We start from the raw sequence: 22,152 nt of genomic DNA on the forward strand, positions 1-22,152 counted from the left end.
AGGTTGGAGCTAAAAGTATCATTATTTTTGTAGTTAGAAAGTCAGAATCTATCCTCCATCATGTTTAAAGCCTTTGAAAGAGCTCTTTGTTTTTCTGCCTAAGCTTTGGCCCACAGGGGAAAATATTCTGTCTTTCAAAAGGTTTCTTTCATAAACAGGTCATTCTTTTTAAGTGGGTTTCACTGACTATGTTTATTAACATGTAGTAACACTTAAGGGAGGTTTCATTTGGTCCTGGAATAAAGCAGTGTGGGCAGCCTGCCACCCCTTAGCCTAAAAAGAAATATTGTCTAGAACAAGGCCCGAGGCACTGAGAGAGGCCAAAGCCATTGCAGGTTGCTGCTTGGGTCTTGCATCACTCAAACCAAGCAGTGCAAACAATGATGGGTGTCCCAGAGAGCCCTCATCCCAGACAAGGCCAGTAGATGAAGCCTTTCTTAGTCACTGAAATGATTTCACCAGAGAGAAATCTGTGTCAATAAAAGGGAGGATGAAGATATTCAAGTTGATAAACAGCACAAAATTTAATTCAACAAGTTGTCTTTACATGTTTTCTTTCTGTCCATGTGGTTGAATTCTCCCTCTGTTATGTAAGTTAAACATCTCCAATTTTGATATATGTCATGTTAAGGAGTCTGTTAACTCTCCTTGTTATTTTCATCTGATCTCCCATCTCACTACTTGTCTTAATTTGGTCCTTTTTCTTCTCCCCACAACAGAAATCCTTTTGATGAAGGACATCTTTATAGATTTCTGGATCTTAATAAATCTTACTGTAGGATCACCCATTAAATTCCGTACAAAGAGGGGCACCTGGGTGGCTCAGTTAAGCAATCAACTCTTGATTTCAGTTCAGGTCATGATCTCACGGTTTATGAGATCAAGGCCCACAAGGGACTCTGGGCTGACAGCACAGAGTCTGCTTGGGATTCTCTCTCTTCCTAGCTTTCTGCCCCTCCCCCACTCATGTGTATACCCTCTCACTATCAAAATAAATAAATAAACATTTTTTTAAATTCCTTACAAAGATAAAATCAGGTGAGACTATACCTCCAGAGCATGAAGATAGTGAGTCAGGAAGGGCAACCTGCCTGAGGGGTGTGTGGGAAGAGGAAAGTCAATCATATCGGCTTCCAACATGGCAAAAGGAACTGAATGTAGGGGACTAACTAGGGAGGTCTTTCTCCTCCTCTCCACTGAGACTTTGCCCTTGAGTACTCACCAGTCACCAGCAAAACCTAGTGCTTGAAGTAAATGTTCTGCTTTAATGTAAGGGTACATACCGCCTGTCCTCTCAAGCTCAAACTCCTTCAAGTTTCATTCCAGAATAATGAAATTTTGCCTTGCCATATGAGCTGATAAACTGACAGATTTATTACAAAGCCAGGAAATTAAACTTTGACCAATATTTGGTACAACACTTCCCAGGGCTTGATGAAGATCTTTAGAAGTCCTGAACATTGAAGACAATGCTTCCCACTCCACCACTACCTACCATATTATCACTTTTTACAAAGATGTAAACCTTGAAGTAAAAAGAATTTCAGCAAAGTTCAGACTCTTACCATGATAATAATGCAATGCATTTCCTGAAGTACCATTTTTTCCCAAATTTTTTCAATTTGCTTGTGTCTCTATCTCCTGGTGATCTAAGCATATGCTCAGTGTGTCTACTGGGGATTTTATCCCTGTGTCTACCCAGGTGCATACCCACCAAATATATTTCACTTGATTGGTTTGGTTATTTGTATTGCAAGTTTTTCCACTGGAACAGTTAGGTTTGATATGACCTCCTCTCTCTTGAAAGAACTGTGAAGAAGCAGTAGATTTTTCTAACATTTTAAACACAGAATCAATGTATTCATTTAATATACATTTCCTGAACACCCAGGATGTTCCGAGGAGGACATAGGAAGTCAACTGTATTACAAGAATAATTAATGTGTGGATCAAAGTCACATGTGGACAAGGACATGAAAGAAGAGAAGTGAGCTGAGTGACTATTCAAGATGTAGAGAAAAGTACCTGGAAGGGACTGTATTAGTCTGCTCAAGCTGCTATAACAAAATACCATAGTCTAGTCTTAACTAGATGCTTAAACAACAGAAACCATTTTTCACAGTTTTGGAGACTGGCTTTCAAAGCAATTTTTCTGAGAGGAATAGGCCTCAAAAGAAGGATTTTAGGCAAGGCACAACATGGTCACTTTTCGGTTTTATAAAAATCATCCTTACCAGCTGCCTGTGAGGGTGAACTGGAAGAGAGAAGTAAGCAAGGAGAGCAGTTAGGATGTCATCGAACTAATGTAGTGGAGAGTTGGCCACTATTCTTTAATAAACCTTTGTACCAATTAGGAAACATCACCAAGTCACCACTGGTAAACAGAGGAATTAGAAGAAAGGAACTTCTCTGAACAACACACCCCTGTAGACACCTAGCTTGAAATAGAGCCCCTTTGTAACAGGAAAGATTGCCCTTCCTCTCACCTGAGGCAGACTCATGTCAGGTGCAGGGCTCAGCCCTGGTTTCAGCCCCACTGACGCTCTTGCCCAGGCAACCTTGCACACCACACAAACCACTCGGGTGTATGGACAGCGACAGTGATAACACAATCAATGGGATCAAGTCACTGAAAGATGGGGGGAGATCAAGATGCCTAGGATAATTTCTGAGTCCCTGCTTGGAATTCCGGGTATAAGCTACTGAGTCTAGATTTAAACACCGTGAACTTAAGGTATCTGAGACATCCAAATAGAATATAATATGATCATCATACATCCCTCAGATGTGATCTTCTACTACTAGACTGTGAGCTCTATGAGAACAAGGATTGTGTTCTTTGGGGCTGCCAAGCAGGGTTGTACAGTATACAACTCACATAGGCATGAGCAGCAGCCCTAGAAATGATTCTCAATATACACCATTGAGTGAATATATAAGAAAAATGCAGCTTAGGAGAGGACTTAGCATTAAAGCCTTAACCCCACATGATAGAGCATCAAACCAAACCCCGATTTCTGATCTAGTCATACATGCATTTCAAACAGGGCTTATGAAGTTTGCCGTTTTACCAGACTGAGCAATGGGAGGTAGAAAATGGTAGAAATGGGAAAACAGGGTAAAGCAAACAAATACGGTACGTTTAGGGGAAAGATGATGTAATCGGGTCATTTGGTAATTTTTTAAACACATTTCGGCCAGCTACTTAAAAATAGAAGGGCTAGGAGGAGACAAGGAAAGAGAGCAGAAAACTGAGAAAGCAAAAGAGGGAGACACACTCTGCTCCAAAGATTTAACTCCCCTTCTCTGCTTTAAGGAAGATACAAACCACTGCAGAAGGTCTCGCTTGTTCCTTGCTTAACTCTCTCCACCTCCCTACCTCTTCTTTCTCCCAAACATCACCATTTTCAATGGGATGAAGGATAAGGTTCAGGGAATATTAAAAATGAGAGTCATATTTGATGGGTGAGAAAATCTCCATGTTCAGGGTTCACCACAGTGCCAATCTACCAAGGTGACAGAACTGTTACATAAGCAGCTGCTGCCTTTACAGAGTGACATCCTGTCACATCCTGCAACAATAACAGAGCTGGACAAATGCATAAGGGGCAAGGACTACAAATCACACCCTTTGATAATGCCCATGTTTCTCTGGACCTCCAGCTTCTCGCCACAAAAAGGAGGGGCAGTGTATCTAGAAGAAACAGAGTATCTCTGTAGATTGTCCTGCTTTCAGCCATATGGGCAACAACCTGCTGTCATGAAGCATTCGTAACTGAGGAAGCACCATACTTGATGTTGTTTAACTACATTTATTTGGTGAAACATGGTGAGGTTTTAGTCATCTAAAACACATTAAATTACTTAGGGGGTGGGGCAAGGAGGATCATGATTATTAGAACACTGGAAGTGTTCTTTAAGGATAAAAATTGAATATATTTTAGGATAAAAATAAAAATTGAATACCTGTGAGCCTGTGATGGAAATATGTGGTAAAAATCGGTGGTCCATAAAGTTTAGGTTCCTATTAGGCTACAGTTAAATGGACAGGCACAGATGCACCGAGGGGGGACTTTGGTAAACTGGTCATTTTTCCAGTTTCCTCACCAGAGGGCAGTGCTGCTTCACACTTGGAGCCTTTGCCTGGGCGGCAGGGGCAGGCTGGCTACACGCCCCGAGTGTTTATCCCAACTTGGGTATAACTGAAGAATTTTGTTTTGTCCATGGCCACGTTATAAGGAAAGTTTTTAGCAAAAGTTATCTTTTATATTCTCAGAAATTGACAGAGTGATCAGGGAATAATAAATAGCCACATATTCTCTTGCTTCAACCCTGAAAATGAAGGGAATTAAGAGAATCCGTTGGTTAGTGATAGGATAAATTGGATTAGTGAAATCCTTTTCGAGGATCTACTGCACTTTACAGGCACTTTTGGAGACCGTAAAAGTTCATGAGAGACATATAAGTGTTTATAACACTTAGTATTCTTGAGACATGAACCTACCCTCAGGGGATAGCCAAGTATATTTAACAGAAGCATATTTTATGGAACTAACTTAAATTTTGTAAATCGTATAAATCTGACTATGTGGACAAAGAGAAGTTACTAACCAAGCTTCAGAATTATAGTGACTGAAGTCTGAAGAATAAGATATTTTCCAAAATGCTCCCTTTGGGTTTTCGTTTTGTTTTTAATTAGTTTTTTTTTTTTAATTTTTATTTTAGACAGGGTACACATACAAGCCAGGGAGAGGGGCAGAGAGAGAGAAAGAGAGAGAAAAAGAATCTCAAGCAAGCTCCATGCTCAGTACAGAGCCCCACACATGGGGCTCCATCCCTCCATCAGTTGGGGTCATGACCTAAGCTGAAATCAAGAGTGGATTCTCCATCTCCATCGACTGAGCCACCCAGGTGCCCCTTCAAAATGCTCCTTTTGCAAATGAATGCTTTTGTGTGCTACTCTTAATAAGCACTAGCCAAGACTTTCTCACTGAAAACTTGCTACAAAAGGTGTGTGTGTGTGTGTGTGTGTGTGTGTGTGTGTGTGTGTGCACTCTGCTTCCTCTAATGAGATTAAACTCAATTTCAGAACTATGAGTTCAAATTTTGAGCAGTTACAAAAAAATCACCTATGTGGCCTTAATGTTTCCTCTAAATGCTTGCTGTTACAGCAATCATCTTTTTTGTTAAACCAAATTTAAGAGTGAATCCTGAAAGCTACTTCAATCAAACTGAAAGTTCATTCTTAGACAAGATAGAATGTGCTCACTAGCAATTAACAATCCAAAGTTAAATTAAGAAATTACTTCCATTTATAATAGAATCAAAAACAATAAAATACTTAGGAGTAAATTTAACAAAAGAATTGTAGAAAAAATAATTGCTAGGTGTGTACACCAAAAGCTGTAAAATATCACTGGAAACTGATAAAGATCTTACTAAATAAAAAACATCCCAGGGACGCCTGGGTGACTCAGTCAGTTAAGTGGGCTGGCTTTTGCTCAGGTCATGAATTTATGGTTCATGAGTTCAAGCCCCACATCGCTATCAGCACAGAGCCTACTTTGGATCCTCTGTTTCCCTCTCTCTCTGCCCCTCCCCTGCACATGCTCTCTCTCTCTCTCTCTGTCTCTCTCTCTCTCTGTCTCTCTCTCTCTGTCTCTCTCTCTCAAAAATAAATAAACATTTTAAAAAATGTCCGAGGTTCATGGATCAGAAGATATTTTAAGATCTTCCAAATTTGTTAAGATGGTAAAAGAAATTGATCTTCACATTCAATACAATTCCTATAAAAATCTTAGATGGCATTTTTGCAGAAATTGACAAGCTAATCCTAAAATTCATATAGATATGCAAGGGATCCAGAATAGCTAAACCAACCTTGAAAAAGAACAAAAATGAAGGTCTCACACTTCTTGATTTTAAAACTTACTACAAAGCTATAGTAATCAAGATTGTGTCATATTGGCATAAGGATAGACATAAAGATTAACAGAACCCCAAAATAAACCCATATGCTTATGATCAATTGATTTCTGACAAGGGTCCCAAGACAATTCAATGAGGGAAGAAGAATGTTTTGAACAAGTGGTACTTGGACAACTATTATACACACACAAAAGAATGAATTTGTACCCTACATCACATCATATACAAAAATTAATTCAAAATGTATTTAAATGTAATACCTAAATGTAAGACGTAGCTCTGTACAACTGTTAGAAGAAAACATAGGTATAAGTTTTTGTGACCTTGAATTAGGCAATGGTTTCTAAGATCTGACATCAAAGCACAAACCACATTAGGAAAAAAATGCATAAATTGACATCAAAATTTTTAAAATTCTGTGCTCTAGAGGGCACTATTAAGAAAGTGAGAGGCATCTGGATGGCTTAGTCGGTTGAGCGTCTCACTTTGGCTCAGGTCATGATCTCGCAGTTCGTGAGTTTGGGCCCCGCATCCGGCTCTGTGCTGACAGCTCAGAGCCTAGAGCTTGCTTCAGATTCTGTGTCTCCCTCTCTCTCTGCCCTACGCCTGCCTGTGCTCTGTCGTTCTCTGTCTTTCAAAAATGAATAAACATAAAAAAAATTAAAAAAAAAGAAAGTGAGAGGACAACCCACAGAATGGGAGAAAATATTGATAAATGATATATGTAATAAGGATCTAATGCCCATAATATATAAGGCAGATTCAGAACTCAACAACTAAAAAAATAACCCGATTTTTGAATGGGCAAAGGTTTTGGACAGAGAGTCCTCCAAAAAACACATATACAAATGACCAATAAGCACATGAAAAAATACCCAACATGATTAGTCATTAGGGAAATGAAAATCAAAACCATGAGGTACGCTCCAGACCTGTTAGGATAGCTATAATAATAATTTTTGTAAAGACAATAGCAAAGGTGGAGTATCACGTGACCCCAGCCCTCAGGGAATGGGGGAAATACGGTTCCCCTATCCAGCTTGATTCTTTGCCTGCCCCTTGAGGCCAGGTGTCAGCCTGAGCTCAGCCTTCTCCTCCCTAGTAGATGAAGAAAGCCCCACCCCACAGACCCAAGCTGGTGAGGGGGGTGGATCTGTCCCCCAGGTCCTGGAAGGAACCAGGTACTGTGGTAGGCTTTGCAGATTCAACAGTATACAAGACAAAGTCCCTGTCCATATAAAGTATACATTCTAATGGAGGAGACAGTCCTCAGAAATGCAAGTTGCCGATGAAGTATATCTTATTTTTTATGACATGAAAGTTCAGAAGTGCTCCACACCAGAAGAAATCAAGAAAAGAAAGAAGTCTGCCATGTTTTGTCTCAGTGCAGATAAAAAGTGCATCATTGTAGAAGAAGGGAAAGAAATCTTGGTTAGAGATGTGGGTTAAACCATAACCGATCCTTTCAAGCATTTTGCAGAAATGCTTCCTGAAAAAGATGTCGCTATACTTTGTATGATGCAAGTTTTGAAACTAAGGAATCCAGAAAAAAGCAGTTGATGTTTTTGTGGGTTTTTGTTGTTTGTTTGTTTTTGTTCTTAAGCAATTTCCAGACCTGAGATGGTAGTTATGGCTCTGCCTCCATCCTTGGACATTCAAGTTGAAAGGAATAAGAACCGGAGAGACCTAGAGATTGCTCTGTTCCTAGTTCCCAAGGACAGAAACTATTCTCTATGGGAGGAGTAGATGAGGGTATCAGAACCAGCTCCTCTGGAAAGTAAAGTGATCAATGTGAGCCCCAAGGATGCAATCATAAAGAAATTTCAAGGCATAAAACATGAATACCAAGCAAATGGGCCAGAAGACCTCAGTCAGGCTTGTACTGCTTACAAGCTAGAAGGATTCTTAGCTGTAGCTTTTGAAGAATGTGGTGTAGACCATCATTCAGTGCCACAAATCAAAAGCTTCCATGTTTAATGTTATCTTCTTGCTATATAAGCAAAACAAGTATGTTTAGGCCAGGGTTCCATTGAGGGGGAGCTGTCTTGTCATCGGTTAAACTAAATATTCTATCAATATGCGAAAAGGGTCCTAAATAAATCTGAAATCTGAAGATATATACTGTGACATTAAATTCTTATTGGCCCAATGCCTGTTTTGATGAGTTGGCTTGTAAAGAGTTTTGTTAAACCCGTGATTTTTAATCACGTAGTTCACAAAACAGTACAAGGCCATATGAAGAGAATTATTGCATCTTTGCTACCTCAACAGCTACTTTGTTTCTTTTGCTTAGAGAATTGGTCACAATCTGGTTATAATTTTGGCCCCAAATTCTTTATTCTCTCTTAAGCTAAACCGTACAATGGAAAATAAATCTCCTCTCTACATGTAACAGCTCTAATATACTAGCTACAGTAAGATTAAGTCAGGCAGACTTAATTCTAGCAAGCGTGTAATGGAGACTGCCTCAGAATTGTTCACACTTCTCACTAAGGAGGGCATTTGTTGGGATGAGCACTGAATGTTGTATGTAAGTGATGAATCGCTAAATCTACTCCTGAAACCAATATCACACTGCATGTCAACTAACTAGAATTCACTTGAAACATGAAAAAAAAGAAAGAAATGTGCACACTTCTAACCAGCGCTAATCTTGCAAAACGTTATTTTGAGCACGCAGTTGAAATGCAGGAAGCAGTTCCTTGCACCTATAGTGAGCTCTCCACTCACTAGCTGGGAGATTGTTCTGAGAGTGACCTAGCATCTTGGAAATCCAATCATGATGTGTCCTCAGGAGAATGTGCCATACCTTGTAACGACTAACAATGACGCAAATTAGAGTTCCATTGTAATCTACTCTGTTAGTGAAAATCATAAAATGGTGTATTGACAAGTTGGGCCAACTGTGACATCTTTGCATCTCCTTCAGAATTTTGTTGCTTCTGATACAATAAGGTGTGGAAGAGCATTGAGTTTATGTTTACTCTGGGGCCTGGGAGAACTTCCTAATTTCCTAGAGCAGTTTGTTGATTTCATGTGAAATGGGGAGCAGGTATAATGGATGACACCCACAGGAAGCCACTGCCTGATGACACTTGGAAGTGATTGTGTTTAACATCACAGGCATAGCACTTTGAACAATATAGAGATGCACACAGTTGAACTTAGAAGTAGCAGTATTGGCTTTATGTAATAAAGGAAGCAATATTAACTTAAAAATAAGATAATAATAAGTGTTAGCAAAGATGTGCAGAACCCTCATACGTTGCTAATGGGAATGTAAAATGATGCAGCCACGTTGGAAAATAGCTTGGCAGTTCCTCAAAAAGTTGAACCCAGCAATTGCACCCCTAGGTATATACCCAAGATAATTAAAAATACGTATTCACACAGAAAACCTACACACAAATGTTCATAGCAACAATATTTACAATAACCAAAACGTGAAAACAATCCAAGGTCCATCAACTGACAAATAACTAAATACAGCGTGGTGTATCTGTACCAAGGAATAGTATTCATGCATAAAAAGGAATGAAAGTACTGATACATGCTACAACATGGAGGAAAAATGGAGCTAAATATAAGAAAGCACTCACAAAGGACCAAATATTGTTCCATTTATATGAAATTTCCAGAATAGGCCAATCTGTGGACAGAGGCATATTAGTAGTTTTCAAGGGCTGGGGGTAGGGCAGAATGGGAGTGACTACTAATGGGAATGGGGTTTTCTTCTGGGGTGATGAAATGTTACAGAATTAAATAGTGCAGAGCTTTGTAAACACACTACAAACCATTGAGTTTTATGCTCTAAAGAGTGAATTTTATGGTATGTGAATTATATTTCAATTAAGAGAGAGACAGAGAGAAAGAGAATGGGCTTTGACAGAATGTTCCCAACCATGAAGGAGAGGGAAGTAGAAATGAGGTCATTAAAATGCTAGCATAAAGAACAGCATCATAAATGTGCTCTCAACCCAGGTCCCAGTAACACTGTTTACTAAAGACCAAGTCCTGCCTTTTTCCACATATACTGATTAGAAAACAAAAGCTTATTGATCTAAATCAGAAAATCAAAACAAAACCAACAAAAACAAACCAAGTGGTAGCATAGTTTCTCTTTTTTTTAGCAAATATTTATTTTATTAGTTAATATGAACTAATACTCAACAACAGGAAAATTGATTAATAATAATGTATTAATGTGGGGCGCCTGGGTGGCTCAGTCAGTTAAGCGTCCGACATCGGCTCAGGTCATGATCTCACAGTTCGTGAGTTCAAGCCCCCCATCGGGCTCTGTGCTGACAGCTTAGAGCCTGCTTCAGATTCTGTGTCTCCCTCTCTCTCTGTGCCCCCCCTTCCCAGCTTGGACTCTGTCTGTCTGTTTCTGCCTGTCCCTCTCTCTCTCTCTCTCTCTCTCTCTCTCTCTCTCAAATATAAATAAACACTAAAAACATTTTTTAATAAAAAATAATAATGTAATAATGCAATGGAGTGTTACAGAGCAGTAAAAAAGAATGCATCTGTACTGCATCAACAGAAACTTGACCAAAAAGCAAATAACAAGACTACATACAGTATGAGGCAATTTATATAAGATTTCTAAATGAAAAGCAATACTGTACGCATACACACATACCACTTAAGGGTATATATGTATATGTATATATATTATAACTATATATATATATATATATAGCTATATATACCTAATTATATATATATATATACCTAATTATACATATATATATATATACCCTATTTTATATATTTATATATATCCCAAAGTATATAGTATATATCGTATAATATATACACAGCATAGTAAGAAATCAAGTATTAAAGATATATATATAATACACAATAAAATATAGATTAAGAGTATTAAAGGATTAAGTATCAAGTATTAGGGATATATATAAAATATTAAAAAGCTCATGCAGTGATAAACATCTGACTGAAGAAAAAGGAAAACCTGTAGGACAGAGAAGGATTAAGAGAAGAACTATTTCAACTACATTTATAAAATTTCTTCCTTAATCTGGGTAGTAGGTACATGAGTTTATATTCTGTTATTCTTTATACTTTGGATTCTGTTAGAAACTTTCTGTTACAAACTTTAAAAAATAAAAGCAATTTTAAAAAATCATCATCATCAGGGCTTTTTATGGTTTGCTTTAAAATCACAACACATGATGGATGAAGCATTAAGAGCTTCTCCAAAATACTTTGCAACTATGCAGTGGCAAGTACCAAAGCTTTGAAATAGTTTCAAAAATGAAAGCAGGTCGGGAGCCTGGGTGGCTCTGTAGGTTAAGCATCCAACTTTCGGCCCAGGTCAGCATCGGGCCCTGTGCTGACAGCTCCGAGCCTGGATCCTGCTTCAGATTCCGTGTCTCCCTTTCTCTCTGCACCACCCCTTCCCCGTCCCCCACCGCCAGCTCGAACTCTGTCTTTCTGTCTCAAAAATAAATAGACATTAATTTTTTTTTTTTTTAATGAAAGCAAGAAACCAAGAGGGGGCCTGTGTAGGATTCTGTTTCCACTTCGTTGGCAGAACTTATTTCTTAGGGTCTGCAAACCAATAAAGAGCTGGCGGCACTGTGTGCAAGGTAGTAGTCAGGTCTCCCTCTCGCCTGTGAGCAAACGGATGCCTGCAGCACTCTCTCTGGTGCCCCGTTACGCTCCAACCCACCTTCACAGCTTCACGCCTATATTTGCAGCCTATTAGAGGACGTAGCTAGAAAGTGGTCAAACCTTTAATCAAGCAATGAAAAGATTGCTGTAATCTAAGTGTTTGACAAAGTATCTATGTGAAACCAGTTGACATAGTTGAAAAGTAAAAAAAAAAAAAAAATCAGTCATGTACCACTCGAGCTCCTCTGACAACTTATCTAACTGCTAATACTGATTTTTTCTCTAAATTAACCAAATTTAACCTTGTTTGGGGACTTTTAAAAAAGTGTTAATGTGGGGCTCCTGGGGTAAGCTTCCCACTCTTGATTTCGGCTCAGGTCACGATCTCAGGATTCCCTCCTCTGGCTCCTTGCTGACAGCGCAGAGCCAGCTTGGGATCTTCTCTCTCTGCCCCTCCCTCCCTTGCTCATGTTCTCTCTCCTCCCCCCCCACTCTCAAAATAAAATAAACTTTAAAAAAAAAAAAGAAAATTGTTCATATGTGTCTGTGCCTTTGTGTGTCTTATGAATATTAATTAATGGAGGTTAGTATTTGTCATTCTATAATGTGTAATTTTTAAATTCAACCCATTAAAGTTATTACTATGTAGATAACACCTAGAAGCAAGAAGCCACGAAAAAGCCAAACAATAAAATTCCCAGTGCAGCTTCAAGCAGACACCTGGAATCTGAGCACTCTTGTCTGGGGCGTAACTGTTAGACTAGGTAGACTAGGAAATAGCACAGCGGGGAGGTCTTCTGGGTGATGCCCAGCCCAGAGGTATCTTTTTCGTGTCTGAAGCCAGAGAGATTTATCAAATTTCTCTCTGCACCGCATTTCGAATGAGCAGTTTTGCCAAAGGTTTTAGTTGAGTGCACAGGCACTGGCAAAGAGTCCCTCTTCCTGCAGTTCCCTGATTGAAAGCCTTACAAAGCAGCGGCGATCAACACAAACAGCCAGTACAGAGGAAATCCAATCGATGACATCCTCCTAACGAAAACCAAAAGGTATTTCTGCCTTTCAACATCTCCAGCCATTGCAAACAAGACCTCAAGTCCTTCCTGATTAAAGAATTTGCTGATCCAATTGAAAGGAAAGCAAAGAAGCAAATTAGAAGACAATACAGGGTCAAGTAAGGCTAGCAAAGAAACGAGACTAAAGCAAAACAGAAGCCCTCTCTTTGTCTCTAACCCAATTTATTTATTCCCATGAATTTTAATGGTATTTTTTTATTATTAAAGTATAACATGCACACATACAGCTTGGTGAATTTTCTCAAGTCAAGTACATCTCGTGACCACATACAGACCCAGCAGCACTTTCATGCCTCATCCCAGTTACTGGTTCTCCTCCCAAGGCAACCACAGTTCTGGTTTCTACCATGAGCAGTCAGTTTTACCTTCCTCCGAACATTAAACAGACTCCTACACAATGCAATCTTTTTGCATCCGGCTTTTGTCCTACCTTGTGTTAGTGAGAGTCATCATGTTCTGTGTGGCAAGTTTGGTCACTGAATGAACAAACTACAGCAGATGTCTTCTTAGTCCTGTTACTGAGCATTTGCTCATCCAAGCATAAGCTGACATAGTTTCTAAAATCAGAGGGCTCCTTCTAGAATGACCAAGCAGCACAGCTCTAGCAGGCTTTGGCCTCCAAGTTGGTACATCAAAGAAACATTTCTTCTCATTTTCAGTTTCAAGGGGTTTCAATGCCCTGGGTGAAGTTGTTCCATGTGTATTTTTTCTCTCTTTAATGATGATGGAATATGTCCTAATACGCTTTCTCCAGTCAAGACACTGGTGGTGAATTTTGCCAAGTTCTCTCTTTTATTCATAATCAGTTTTACTAAGTTCATCAATTTTTCTAGTTGAAAAAGAAAAACTTTGTTGACTTTCCCAATTATACATTGGTTTTCAATTTCCTTAATTACTGCTCCTTAATACTGTTTCTTCTCCTTGCTTTAGTTTAGTCTTTTCCTAACTTTTGAGATGGATACCTTGGTCATTGATTTTTCAGCCTACTTTCAAATATTGTTTTCTAAATTAAGCTATTCTTTTCATCTTTAAAACCATCCTTCTGTACCCTGCAATCTGTGATGCTGGGATTCTTACTGTGCACACTACAATTCTACTCCACTAATGGGCCAGCCCCTGCAAACAGGGTGTTGAGACGATGCGGAGGCCACCATGGAGGAAGAAGGGCCTTGCCCTTTCTTAACCCCTCCCATCCTGAAGCCCCACCCAGCCAGAGCCTTTCCCTCCAGTGGCACCTGTGGGTTCAGCCCAACCCCCTCATTGTTCCTCAGCTCATCCCAGCTCCACAGGGGACCTCTTCCAAACTTCTTGGTCCCCTCAGCTGTAGGATGGAAGCTGCTTCCTGCAATTAATAGATGTTACTGAAGTGTCCCTTTTTAGCTTTCTCTTGCTTATCTCTCCCTTATCTTCATTTCTTTCTGCTAAAATAACTAGTTTGGTTTGTCTTCTGACTGCACCCTGCCTGTCGTTGTCCCAAAGCACGTGAAACAAAGAAGTGACACATATTCAAAACTGGACTCAAACTCTCATTTTATCCTCCCTCCCAAATTGCTTTTCCTCGTCTATCCTGTATCTTTGTGGAGAAGAAACCACAAGCCAGAAATCTGGGACTTTTTCCTAATGTTGTTTGTTTGTTTGTTTGTTTTTACCTCTCCTTTAGCCTCTATAGCCAGTCTACCATCAAAAGCCACTGCTTCTGACTTATATATTTTCCCAAAATCTCTTCCCTCTTTTCCATTTCCCCTGCCACCACTTTATTTCAGGCCCTAATCATTTCTCATCAGGCCTATTTAATTAGTCTCCCAGACTGAGGTCTCCTTATACACCAATCCCTATCCTACTACCAAAATCATCTCCCAGAAAGGCGAAGCTTCTGTGTTCAAAGACATTTCTGAGGCTCCCCATTGCCATAGGGTAAAAAGCCCAAATGCCTCAGCAATGAATTCATCTTTTAGCCTTTCATGAGCTGATCTTTACCCATTCCCTCAGCTTCCTCTGTCACTGATCCCCACCTTCCACAAGCAAAGCCTGTCCCCCACCGTACACACACACATACACACACACACACACACACACACACACACACACACACAGTCTCCCAGGATGCCTGTCTCATTGGGCTGTAAACATCTTGAGATGAAAAGATAAGGCTTATCCATCATCACCCACAGGTCTTGGCAATCAGGGCATTCAAAAAGCTTCCATGAAATGAGAAAATGACATTCCATATTTCTATATAATTTTCATATTCATAATTTTTAACTATATTCGTTGTGATGGTTAATTTTATGTGTCAACTTGACTAGACCACAGGGCTCAGATATTTGGCCAAATATTATTCTCAATATTTAACTAACATTTAAATCAGTAGATTTTGAGTAAAGTATAGTGCTCTCCATATGTGAGGTGGGACTTACCCAATCAGTTGAAAGTCTTAATAGAAAGAAAAAAAAAAAAAAACCCTGACCTTCCCAGAAAAGGAGGGAATTCTGCCAGCAGACTACCTTTGGACTCAAATGGCAACTTTTCCCGAGGTCTCTAGTCTGCTGACCTAATCTGTAGATTTTGGACTTGAAACCCAATCACATGAGCCAATTTCTTAAAATAAATCTCTTTTGATACACACACACACACACACACACACACACACACACACACACACCCTGGTTCTATTTCTCTGGAGAATTCTAATGCATTAGTTTTGGATTTGGGGTTTGTTTGTTAGCCATCATAAATACAATTCTATACTGATAGTTTTATCTCAAATAATTATTTAGGATTAAAATCTAGGTTTAGGTTTCAATTCAAATGGATACAAGTTACAATGGCTCTTAATAAATATTTTCTAGTCTCCATCCAAAAAAAAGATTATACCAACATATAATGCTTTACTATTGTGTAAATGAATGTTGGCCCCCAGAGTGGTTTCCACACATTTCACGTTTTAATTTACAAATTTTTAACTCTTCTCTAGGTGGAATATGGCTCTGTACATTTCCTTACTGGGTATGTTTCCTATAAAATAGACTTTATATATGATTTGCCCATTTGTCCCTGGAGTGTTAGAAGTGTAACATGATTCCTTCACATCATTAGTTATGACAGGATAATCGTTGTAATCAATAGGTGTCAGGGTTCAAGGATATGAGGAATCTGTGTTTTGCTTATGCAGGTCAGTCTATACAATTATCAGGATCTCAGGCTATATAGCCTGTAAGCTCCATGTAAGTCGCCCTGGGACACTTCTCTATCCCGAGCAAGAGGAGGGAAAAGAAAGAGGAGTATTCATAGAAGAATTTTTTAGACTAGGTCTGGAAGTGGAACTCTTACCTCCTCTATCAATCCATTTGGTAAACTCATCATATGGCCAACTCAATGCAGGGGTCTGGGAAATGCAGTCCAGCTGCATACTTAGCAGAGAGAAGATAACTTGGGCTGTGGTGAGCAACTATCTGTCTCTGCCACAGTACGGAACCCGCTGTGCCCGGTGTTAAGAATGTGGACTCCTAAGTCACTATCCGATGATCATATAGAGCAAGGTACTTAACTTTTCTGATCCTGTTTTTCATTTTTCGAATCTGACCATAAAAGGACCTCCTAGAGTGGTTGTAAGGATTAGACAAGTATGTGTAAGTTCCTGGCATATAGTAGGTTTATAATACATATCAGATTCTTTCCATAATTTTCCATTATATTTTTGGTAAATGTGTGTTTATATTCATTTGCATTCATGTTCTTCTGTTTGGGGATGTGAAAATATGGTGTTTATGGCATTCTAAGTCCTCTTTCAATTTGTAATTTCTTGTAGTATTTCCAGGAGTTTCAAGCTATCATTCCTCATTGTTGAATAGGATGTCTGCTCTGTACCTTCTAATTTGCCTATGGCCTGAGTATGTATTTTCTTCTTTTAAATTCTCCTGTAGTGCAAGTTCTGGAACACCCTCAAAGCCCTTCCCAATTTCCAAAGATCAAACTGTGAAACAGGCAGGACAAGTATCTCTCCTAACAGGCTCTCTATTTCCTGTCATTTTTTTCCCTCCTTTTTTTTCTTCCCTTGAGAGTTGCTCTATCCTCCCATCCCTCTCCTGAATGCTCTCCACATCTCCTCCCTGCCAACATTTGCCCTCAGCAAAACAGCTCAATTATGTCAAAATGACTGTAAGAGATTTAAATAGTGATATCCATCTTTGGTGGAAAACAATCACCTGGGGGCTGATTGAAATGTAAATCCCCAAATTTCTGATTCAAATGACCTTGGTACAAATCTGCATTTTAACGAATACCCTAGGTGACTTTAAAACAGATACTCCCACACTTAGAAAAAGTGGCTTAACTCCTTGCAGTGACATTTACATATAAGATCTTAAACTACAGAGGAGAAAAAGTAATAATAACATGATTTCAGGCACCAAACAATGGATAAGAAAGCCTTTCTGGAGAGAGGGTAGGTGGTCTTGTGGCCTCAAAATGGCATATATTCTCCTTTATATTTACTGGAACTGTAATCACCTTTGTTCCCCTACAGGTAAGAATAAATACTCTCTGGTCTGTGGTCTTAGCAAAATCAAACCAAGTGTTTTCCAATCAGTTGCTGCATAACTGTGTGATTTAATGTCTAAAAACTAAAACGATTAGACCTCTCAATTGCTTTGTGAGGTGCTATTCTTACAGCCAAGGGGGAAAATTTCAAGTAGAAATAGCAAGTTATATTTCTAACTGTGCCTCTCTCTGAGTGCTCCAACCACTTCAGTCTTACTGTTGAGTCCTTTAATAATTTTTTTTTAATGTTTATTTATTTTTGAGGGAGAGAGAATGACAGAGCACGAGCAGGGGAGGGGCAGAGAGAGAGGGAGACACAGAATCTGAAGCAGGCCCCAGGTTCCGAGCTGTCAGCACAGAGCCCGACGTGGGGTTCAAACCCACGAGCTGTGAGATCATGTGAGATCAGCCGAAGTCAGATGCTCAACTGACTGAGCCACCGAGGCGCCCCAATAATTTTTCTCATTCTTAAGAAAAGATATCCCTTTCATTATCTTTCTTCTAAAAGAAAATGCAGATATTAACATATAGTCATTTTATTGCTCACTACACAAGAATCACATTTCCCAAACCTTACTGCATTGAGTAGGTAAAACAGAAAACCTTTCACAACACACGGCGAGTATGACAATGGAATTCCATGGCCCACCTGGTTCAAGTTACAGGAGTGGCTTAGTGTAGTACCTGGTGTATTTCACCCCAAGTGATAGCCATTTCAAGCATCACCCTACAGAGGCGTGATCTTCAAAGAACTGAGAGGAAAGAAGAATCATGTAAATAATATTCCAACATGGAAGAGAGCGCATAGGGCACTAAGACCCGTGTGTCTGATAGAGGAAAGCAGGATTGAAGGCCAAGAGCCTATGAGACATAAATATTCCGCTGAGGACCTTCTAAGACATCTAGAACAGAATTATTAGTGGCTCCGTTTGATCATTAAATGAAAGGCTGTCGTAAATCAAGAAGATAAAGGACAGTTTTCATCCAGAGGACTGAAAAGTCTTCAAACATCTGGTCTGGAAAAGGTTCAGTGGAGTGAGTGTAATTCGGATATCCTACTGGAAAGTAGATTGAAGGATTGTGCTTGGTGCTTGTCTGTTTTCAAGGCACAGGGATTAATGACCAGATAGGAGAGCTAATGACTCAACCAGAGTGGATTATTATTCAGCCTGACTGGCATAAATCCCTTTGAGGCTATCCTTTATCCCACGTTTTTCTACTTATTAAATTAAATTTAAAAATAGTACCTGTTTTTCCTTAAAAGGAGAAGTAACTTGTATCTCCCTCCTGCCCACCCCATTTTTTTTAATTTTAATGTGGTAAAATACACATAACATACAATTTCCCATCTTAACCATTGTTAAGTGTGTATTTCACAGGCATTAAGTAGACCACATTATTGTGCCTCTCTGCCTCCATTTATCTTCAAATTATTAAGCAAACTACTGCACTGGTCTAAAACAAAATGGAGGGTCCCGATAAGTGTGAAACATGGTGTCTCTGATTCTATCTCCACCTGTAATCTTAGGACCAATAGAACTCTTGAAGTGCCTCCCCATACACATTTCCCCCAACACACACACACACACACACACACACACACACACACACACATACACATACACTCCACTACATAATGATTTCTGGAGTCCCAGGGAAGTCTCACATGGTGTGGCTACCATTTGCTCTGTGTTCTGTCACTGCCATAACTGCTGATACTGGAATTTCCAATCCACTAAACAAAGCCACAAGGTTCCTTCAATCTATTACCCAGTTCCCAAAACACAGCGGTTTTAAATCTGTAGTGGCTCAATGACACTTTCTGTGAACCTCTCCCTTTCTGGTCCGCTCAAAGCCCCTTCCCATGAAATCAGTATTGTGGGCTGGGCCAGAGGAGACTCCAAAAGGACAGTTGTCGTGTTATCCTCGGTTCCACCCTCTACTCCAAAGCCAGGACCCTGCGATGAGACTAAGCCTGTGTCTTCTGGCTCTCTCCTTAGTTAGAGCAAGTACCTTTTCTCTCCTGTAAATACACAGAAGTCCACTGCTGCAATCTCAAGCATCTCTAGACATATCCAAAGCCAAGGGGTGACAGCTAAGGCTCAAACTTGGACCTCCATTCTTCTTCCCTCGCACAGGCCAGTGGTCTCTGATCCATAGATACGTGCTTCTACAGTTGCTTTACCCAGAAGGAAAAGTACACCGTCAGCATGGCTTGATAATTCTTAATGATGTGTGTGCTAGCCCTGGAGCAAAGAAAGTAAACCCTTACACACTTTCCAGGTTTTAAATAAATGACTTGAAAGAGTCACCGTATTATATCATATCACGCTCCAAAGCTCGTACTCACTTCTCAACCACTACAGCCCAGCAAACTCCAACAGCCACCAAAGTAAAAATAGTATGATGGAGAAGGTTTAGAAAATACACCTGGGGCCAAATAGTGTCATACTGCTCTATTGCTACAGCAATAATAAAAATGTCGTATATTTATTTGTACAGTCTGTAGACAGGCACAGTTTAATTTAGAGGTTTACAGCAACCACTGGCAAGCATCACCCTACAGAAGCGTGATCTTCAAAGAACTGAGAGCAAAGAATAATCATGAATACAATATTCCAACATGGAAGAGAGTGAGGAGGGCACTAACAGTAAATAGCGTTACCTCCATTTTATAGATGAAAAGTTGGTACGCAAGACAGCCTGAGATGAAATGGCTTATAAGTGGCACAGAGAGGGCAGCTGCAATCTCTTGAACTCTGTGAAAATATGGTAATGCCTCAGTGTGAAACATGAAGAAAGGCAAATTGACCCCCAGATTATTTCACTCCTCCTACATTCCATTTCTTGCCCACCTTGACTCCCTTCCAACACTTCCAGTTTGCATCATCACTTCCAAAGGAGACACCTGACATAAATTTTGCAATGTCACAGAAAAAGAAGTCAGTGCAAGAATTGCAACAAAGGTATGAGTTTGGGATTTTCCTCAAGAAGCCATTGAGATCTGACCAGTAAGTCCTTATTGCCTAGCAACAGCATTTTCCAGAGTTAAACCAACTACAGTAACAGGAGCCATGTTGTAACTGGCACAATCACAAACAAATGACATAGTTGGTGAAATTTGTTTCTGAGATTTTCAGGCTTGAGCAAGAGAGCTACCAACTCACCAAATTCTTCTAACAGTGTTTTCTAATAATTTACTAGAAAACTCCAATTTATAGTGATAACAGAAGCTCTTACCATCTGATACAATATCAAAAGACAACTTGGATGAATCTTACATGCTGCACATCAGAATAATCTGTTTAACACAACAGCATAGACTCTTCATACAGCTGTCCTGAAGATAAACCAGACCATCTGACCCCACTATTTAACTCTGCCATTTTAAGGTTGGGTTTACCAAGACATATTTTGTTTTGTTTTGTTTTGTTTTGTAATTTTTAATTTTGGGGTTTTTTTAAAGTAGGCTACCTACTCAAAGTGGGGCTTAAGCTCACGACACTGAGACCAAGAGCCACATGTTCTACTGACTGAACCAGCCAGGCACCTTTAATTCTGTCATTTTAAACCAGGGACTTTTAACCAGTTTTTACCTTGCCACTTACTCTGCTTAGCCAGCCACATAGTCAATGACTACCATCACCAAAGTGATATAAAGAATGTAACATTGATTTGTCATCTAATCCTGAATAATAGGGTATCCTAAAGGAAATTTTTAAAAATCTTCTCACAGATTAGATTATGAATCAGAGGTTAATTATCAAATTAATAATAAATATTTCTAAAAATAAATAATCCCACCATTTTTAATTTTTTTAATCCCACCATTTCATTTATTTTTTGAGAGAGAGAGAGAGCAACTCAGGGAGAGGCAGAAAAAGAAAGGCGGGGAGAGAGAAATCCCAAGCAGGCTCTGCACTATGAGCAATGAGGGGCTCAAACTCATGAACCATGAGATCATGACCTGAGCCAAATTGGATGCTTAACCGACTGAGCCACCTAGTTGCCCCCCTTTAAAAATAAAAAAATTAATGTTTATTTATTTTTTGAAAGAGAGAGAGAGAAAGAGAGAGATGCAAACCAGGGAAGGGCAGAGAGAGAGTAAAAGAAATAATCCCACTGTTTAAAAATTTTTTTTTAATGTTTACTTATTTTTGAGAGAGATAGAGAGAGCATGAGTGGGGAGAGGCAGAGATAGAGGGAGACAGAGAATCTGAAGCAAGCTCCAGGGTCTGAGCTGTCAGCACAGAGCCCTGCAAGAGGCTGGAAGTCACGAGCCATGAGATCATGACCTGACCCGAAGGTGGATGCTTAACCAACTGAGCCACCCAGGTGCCCCAATAATCTCCGTTTTTAGAATGCCAGATTTACTAGTGAGATTTTTAAAAAGCAATGTGAAAACAAACAAAAAATTTGTTTTTGATGATAAACATAATAACATCTTTGTGACAGTGAAATACTTTAATAAAAAAACTGACCTGGGAAAAACATAAAGACATAATTGACATTGGCTGCACACAGTAAATCTATCGACTTAAAATTTATAGAAAAATCCATTAGGCCAGGAGAACTGAATCTTATAGGAATCATGGCCATAATGAAGAAAGCTCTGTGAGCCACTTAGGAGTCATTTCGAGTATATATTGTTAAGTAAAAAAAGCAAAGTTCAAAAAGACAGTATATGTAGAACTCTTCCTATTGTGTAAGAAAATATCTAGTTTTTGCTTATACGAAACATAGGAAAGGTAGATCAGCTAACAAAAATAGTTACCAGCAGCAGTAGATAGGAATGGTGTACAGGAGAGACAGGAAGAGCAAAAATATTCTGAGTGTAAATTAATTTTTAGTTTTGACTTATATAAACATATAAAACATTTTACATATCCAATAAACAAAATTAAATCAGAAATGATAGAAAAAGTAAATTCTAAAATTAAATATAATGAGAAACTATCCTAAAAGTATATGTAAT

General features: G+C 39.3%; 1 pseudogene; it reads left to right on the plus strand.

Annotated features, from left to right (window-relative positions):
- The first annotated feature begins 7,200 nt into the window (after positions 1-7,200).
- LOC115501663 lies at positions 7,201-7,905 on the plus strand (annotated as a pseudogene).
- The last annotated feature ends 14,247 nt before the right edge of the window (positions 7,906-22,152 follow it).

Source organism: Lynx canadensis, chromosome A2 (assembly GCF_007474595.2).
Source record: "Lynx canadensis isolate LIC74 chromosome A2, mLynCan4.pri.v2, whole genome shotgun sequence".
NCBI lineage: Eukaryota > Metazoa > Chordata > Mammalia > Carnivora > Felidae > Lynx > Lynx canadensis.